We start from the raw sequence: 7,027 nt of genomic DNA on the forward strand, positions 1-7,027 counted from the left end.
CCCTGCTTTCTTGGCCCCATCTACATTAAGGCCCAGTTAGGGAGCTAGGGAGAGAGGGGAGAACTTCCAGCCCCCTACTCCCTCCATCATATGCCTCCAGATTTACCCTTCTGTTCCCGATTGGCCAGTGCAGAGCCTCCCTTTTATGGATAAGACCCGGGAAGGATAGGCCACAGTGCCTGAGAAGCCATTGTGTGCCCCAAGGCTGGAGAGGGGAGAGGTGGGCCCTTCTGGGTCTCCTTCTGTGTCTCTGCTCCTGTAACCAATGATTCTGGAGAATCAAGTGGATGTGGTGCAGAAGGCAATTGTAGGAGACTCAAAGAGAATGCAGATGAGGCAGATCTTTGCTTTGTAAGGACCAGGGCATCCTGGGCAGTTTTCCAAACTTTGTGCAGCAGTTTAACAAATCCACTCCCAGCTGAGGGCTGAAGCTGTTTGGAATGGGTAGAGAGATTGGTCTTGAGTTTGCAAAAGAATGTGAACTGGTGCCAGGTAGGGGCTGGGGATGGGTGGGAGGATCTTGGTCTCCTCTGCTCCCCCATGTGGATCTGAGTAGGAGGAAAATGTAGGCAAGTTCCTAGGAAGACAGATGGCAGGTCTCTTACTCAGCTGATTCCAGTGGCTTGATGCTTAGCCTGTTAACCTTTCAAGGCTTCATTTTGGTTATGTGCAAAGGGGTGATAGTCCCACTCACAGGTGCTAGGAGGATCAAGCCGGCTAATATGTGAAAATGCACGATACGGGTACACACACATACACAGGATCGATGCCCACTATGACCGTTCCTCATGGGTAATGTTTGTACAGGAGGAAATCATCCAGATGTCCACTGATGTTGGGTTGGTTACATTCAGAGTCCTTAACATCTCAACTGCTGCACAGCTGTAAAGTAAAATAAAGAACTTTATATAAATTGCTATTGAGTGGGGTAGGTTTTAAAACGCACAGTTAAGGAAAGAATAAAAGGCAAGTTGGAGGAAAGTGTGCTATGGATCAGAAGAAGGGGTTGCATTTGATGTGCATGCTTGTAGGTCTTTAGTCAAACAATGGAAGGACAAACAGGACAGAGTTGGGAGAAAAGCGTGGGGAGGAGCGAGGACTCTGTCCACGCCTGGGATTCTTACTGAGCGATTCTCCCGCTTCTTCCTATGTACTAATGCCTGTTGTGGCCACTGGCTCCATCGTTCTCAGCAGGAAGCTCAGGTCATACAATTGGCAGTTTTAGTTCTCTGCACCTGGGGAGGCTTCCATTGCTTCCTATAGCCTTAATGATCATGAATGACCTCTCAGAGTTCTCTGTGGGTAACCGGTGAAGACCATTTTCCTTCCAGGTTATGAACAATTTTTTTTTTAAATTATGGCTCCTACTTTACTCTTTCTACACAGTGCAAATATTTCCTATAGTCTGGCAAAGAGAGGCCTTTGGCAGACTCTAATTGGAGCCCTGGGTTGGGAGACTATAGGCCCAGAGTCAAAGCTAGCCTCCATTTGCTTTCGTATGATCTCCAAGCTGAGAACAGTTTCTATATTTTAAAATTGTTTTAAAAGAAAAAAGAACTTCTCATTACATTTGGAAATTACTTAAATTTTGAGTCTCACCATCCCTTTACAACGCTGTGTTGGAACTCAGTCTCATCTATTTCCCTACTGTCTACCCTGATTTTACACCAATGGGTTGGGCACTGGAGGACAGCCTGAAAAACTTAAAATATTTACTCTCTTGTACAGGATAAAAATCAAACAAATAAAAAACCAAAAACCAACAAACACTTGCACACCCTTGATCTAGTATATCAAAAAACAGATATCAAAAGACTTGTAGCCTCTGTTATATTAGTCTATTTTCTGTTGTCAGTCCATACAAAGTCACCAACTAGGTGAATGATAAAGAAAAGAGGTTGAATTTGGCTCAGGTTTCTGGAGGTCTAATGTTTAGGACCCACATTTGGTGATGGTGCTCTTGCCATAACTCAATATGAACTTGAGCATCACATGGTGTGGTGGTTTGAGAAATGTCCCTAATAGGTTCATGTGTTTGAAAACTTGTTCCGTAGTTAGTAGCAATGCTTGGGGAGGATATGGAACTTTCAGGACATGAAACCTTTCTGGAGTAGGTGCGTCACTGAGGGTGGGCTCTGGGAGTTTGTAGCCCTGCCCCACTTCCAGTTCTCTCTCTGCTTTCTGTATATGTTGAAGATGTGATCTCAACTTCCTGTTCCGGCTGTGGACTGTCACACCTTCCCATTGTGATGGACTCTTCCTCTAGGACTGTAAGTCAAAATAAGCTCTTTCTTCCATAAGTCATTTTCAGTCATGGTGTTTTATCACCTCAACAGACAAGAAGGTACTATTAGACATTGCAAGAAACAAGAACAGCTTCTGTGTGTGTGTGTGTGTGTGTGTGTGTGTGTGTGTGTGTGCATTCTAGTCTCTCTCCCTCTTCTTATAAAGCCACCAGGATTCAATCATAAGGGTTCCACATTTTCTAACCCCAAACCCCTCCCAAAGGCCTATGTCTAAACATCATAGTTCAGTTAAGTTTTTGCTCTATGACTATGTCACAATAGGATTAAATTTCAGCACATGAAACCAAAGAGACACATGCAGAGCACAGCACTTGTATAAACTGGCTTTGAGCTGTTAGTGTATTTTCCCAGGCTTTCACTGTTGAAGAAAAACTGAGCTCCTTGTCCAAAGCTCATGGAACTATGGATGTCTGTGGTTTTGTTTTGTAACTTCATCTTGTCAGAGGTCCTACAAATATATCTCTAACCAATTATTGAAAACCATGGATAACAAGCCTAATCACTTGAAGTTAACCTCAGCTGATAATATTATAGAGACACTTGTCCTCCTGATTGCTTAGGGAAGAACAACTATCACCACTTTCTGTCATGCTCTGGTCCATAGGCCACATGGGTGATAGGTTGTTAGATGTGGTCCTCCTTCTATTTTATGTTAATACAGCTGTGATCAACTGGACACTGAATCAGTAGTTCTCAAACTGTGTTATGTATGAGAATCACCCACCAAAGCTTACAAATACAAATTCTGCCTGTCTGCTTGCATATGCCCTGTTTCTGGTTCAGTATTTCTGGGTTGAGGCCCAGACATTTGCATGTTACAAATTTCCAGATGGTGCTGATGCCACTGGTCAGGAGACCAGACTAGGTAGTGATGCTGTTAGCCACTGTGTCTACCTGATCTTCATCTATCAACATGCTGTCTGCTTCCCATAACAGGGGAGATCTTTGTGGGGGTAAATATTTTCATTCACTGACTTTTCTGCCTTGAATTATCTTTCCTATCCAGAATTCTAATATTTTTTATTTTGTGAACACTTTCTATAAGCAAAGAACATAAAACTGGGAAGTCATGACATGTACAATAAGCCAATATTGACTGAATTCAAAAGTTGCTTTTAATGAGACTGATGCACTATCTTCTGCACTAATGAGGCACGTTGAAGTACCAGACTGGTGGAACTAACCTTCTTGGATGTTTAACAGCTATACTTTGAGGCCTATACTAATCTGGTCAGAGGGACTTAAAGGACAGTTTTTTGTTTCTTGCCCTCCAAGGTCAACTAAGTTCCAGGGGACCATGGAGCATGGAGACCCCACCAGATAGACTTGAATCAGTGTCCAGTCTACAAAGAGGAAGGTCAACTCAGAGGAAACATTTACTCCATGCTTCCAAGTGAAGCTAGTCACAGTCGAGTAGGACCTTTGACTTATCTTCACATAGATAGAACTGGTAAAAGAAAGGAGCGAGGGGCTCCTCCCAAGCCCATGTGACCCCTGAGGAACAGATCCTCAAACGACCTTAAGAGTAAAAATAAATTGGCTTATTTGGGCCAACTGTATGGTCTTAAACACCCAAAAGGAAAGTATAACCAAAGATTAAAGTGATCAGTATATTTCTTTAAAAGTTCAAGGGATTGCATTTCCCAGACATTAGGCTTAAGTCCATATAAAATGTTATTTAGATGATTATTTCTTATTGATGATTTTGTTTCTAAGTAGAAAGTGCTGCTCAGATGTAAGACTTCAAATCTTGGTCTGCAATACTGTAGTGCCCACCTGTAGCTAAGGGAGACAACCCACTACTGTTCTAAAATGATGGCTAAATTTGTTTTCTTTCCCTATCTATAAGCCTTTGAGAGGGACTGACACTGATTCTAGCCACTCCAACAGCTATCAAAGTGCCTGAAAACAAATCCTGAGTCCATCACTCTCAGGTCCAGCCTTGGCAGACAAAAGAAAAAGGAGGAGGAGCCCAAAAGAGGGATGCTTTTGGAAGCTCTTGTCAATAAATCCCAATGGACTCAGATATGAACCTTTGAAATTTGCCCTGTTCTAACTTTTTTCTGGTTCCCTGTCTAGAACTTGCAATGCTAACTACTCTTGCCTTTACTTCTTCACATCTCCTATTCACCAGTCAAGGACTTCCTTTTCTCCCTACAGGTAAGAGTTATGCAATTTGGGAGTCTTTCAGATAACCCACTGAAGGGGTTCCCCAATTGCCTCACCCCGTGTCCCTGTTCCACATGGAAGAAGCCAGAGTGGTCTGCATCCTGATTCTGTATTGGCAATTTGGGAAACCCCTTCAGAGGATGTTGTGATAAGAATAGGAGGTAGAAATTAGCTAGGCAGTTAGGGTAAAAAGACCCCAAAGAAAAGGAGCCAGTTTCTTGGCTAAAAGTCAAAATGTCCTTGGGCCTCTTAGCAACATACTCTGTTCCAAAGGCCAAAAATCTCAAAAGTATTTGGGAGCTTGTATCTAATCTCTAAAAGATTTTAGAGTTACCTCTTCAGAGGAGGGACTGTTAGAGTAGGAAAAAGCCCTATTTAAAAAAAAAAAAAGAAAGAAAGAAAGAGTACATGAAGTCAGAAAAAAAGTGATGGGGAGATATGGGAGGAGTTGGAGGGGAGGGAGTAGGCATGGGTTTCATCAAAATTCCTTACATACATGCATAAAATTCTCAATAAATGTTTTTTTAAGTTGAAAAAAAGTTTGTTTTAAATCTACAGGTGGGTTTATTTAATCACCTGGGAGATATTATTTCTTCTGGGAAGAATCACTTTAAGTACTCCTATTAGTTACACAAATGTAAGCCAAGAAGACACTGCCCTGCAAAGACTGATGCTATAGGATCTGGTTTTGTCTACTAAAAAAAAATTCCAATATTCCTTCTTGGGGAGATGGCAGAAGAAAGGGGACATTTTCTTGCCCCTCAGTTGCTTTGTGGGGGGCATCTTGTTCTTACCTAGCAGAGGACTGAGTCTGACCTACTACCCCCAGTGCAGTGTGCATCTTTTGGCAGCAATAGCTAAAGAGTGGGTGTAAATTAAGTTTTAGCTTTAAAGTTAGATGAAAGCTAGCTTTGGCCCAGGCCCTAAGTGTCAGGAGTAGCAGCAGGTCAGTGCCCTGGTGGGAAAAAGCCTCCTGAGAAGCTGGTATTGCAAGAAGTGAGTCATCACCAGGGAGCAGCTGTTTCCAGCTGGAATCACTCAGTGACCCTAGCAGACCTGTGAGCCCAAGGACAAGAGGGCACGTAGTTTGAGCCATACTGGATGAATGAAATGTTCTAGTCACCATGTAAGCATAAAATACATAGATGATTAAATGAAACATGAGTGAATGGATGAGTGGATAAATAGAAAAGAGTTTGGAGGAACAGAGAATTTGAGTTTCTGTATACTAATTTAAATAAATATGGAAAATTAAATTTTTGACAAAACATTTTGATTTTGGGAAAATATTGAAACTCACCATGAATACATAAGTAAGTATATTGAGTACCCAGTATAACTAATCCTTCTTTGTCCACAGGGAAGAAAAACTAATAAAAATACAAAGTGACAGTCCTGCTTTTTAGGTTTTACAGTTGAATTTTATTGGCACCTCCTAATAGTTTTAATCATTGACATATCTTTGAATTAAAAATGTAATCTATCTTTAAAACTATTTACTCAAAGTTTGTTATGCCATCATATTGAACTTTGATAAACTACATGGAACACACTCAGCATTTATCTGTTTCTATATTTGCACTGGACATATCTCAAGATAACTGATGAAGGAAAGTTTCTCTTCATGGAAAAATTTCGATATACATATGTAGAGACAAAAGGATAGGCTTAGATTACTAACTTTTTATCAACTCTTAATTAACAAATGGATCTAGGCAATAGTCATCAATGATTAGCAATATCACAAAAAGGGAAAGACCAGACTATGTGCTGCCCAAAGGAAGTAACTCAATTACCTGCACTATAAATCGACATGGTATAATCAAGCTTCCTGCTCTGATTACTAATGTAACATATAAGCTGAAGAAGACTACAAGTTCAGCAAGTCAGTAAAAGTCAGGTTGTAGAAAATTCTACCAGATAAGCCATATGGTGTCTTCAAATCATTTTCAACTGGATGTATATGGGAGGAGGTGGGGAGGATTCCAAAAATCAGAGGAGAAACTTAGAAAAATTCAAAAGACATTAGAAGACATTTTAAAGACATTAGAAGATTTTAAAGACATTAATTGGAATGTATCACCTAAATTGGATCCTGTTTTAAGTAAACAAACTGCCAGCATAAATTATGAGGTAATCAGAAACTTTGGAAACTAAGGTAATTCGTGAAATTTAGGAATCACTATAGTATTTTGGGTACAACACTGGTACTCAAGTGATATATATTTTTTAATTGCTCATACTTTAGAGAAATGTATTCAAAGATTCATGCAATAAAATGTGTAGGATTTACTCTGAAATATTTGTGGCAGAATAGCGGAGGGAAAACAGATTTGATCAAAAAACAAAAATCCAACTGTCTATTTTCTGCAGGAAACACAGTACCTGGTAAAGCTGCATAGAATAAAACTGGAAGGATGGAAAACAGAATACCAAGGAGTAAAGCAAGAATGGACTTGTTCTTATCTGACAAAGTAGACTTCAAGTCAAAAAAAACTGGGGGGGGGGGAGCATGGTTTTTGATTTTTGGGAAAGGGGGAATTACAAAGTCT

Source organism: Nannospalax galili, unplaced genomic scaffold (assembly GCF_000622305.1).
Source record: "Nannospalax galili isolate Female #2095 unplaced genomic scaffold, S.galili_v1.0 scaffold272, whole genome shotgun sequence".
Lineage (NCBI taxonomy): Eukaryota > Metazoa > Chordata > Mammalia > Rodentia > Spalacidae > Nannospalax > Nannospalax galili.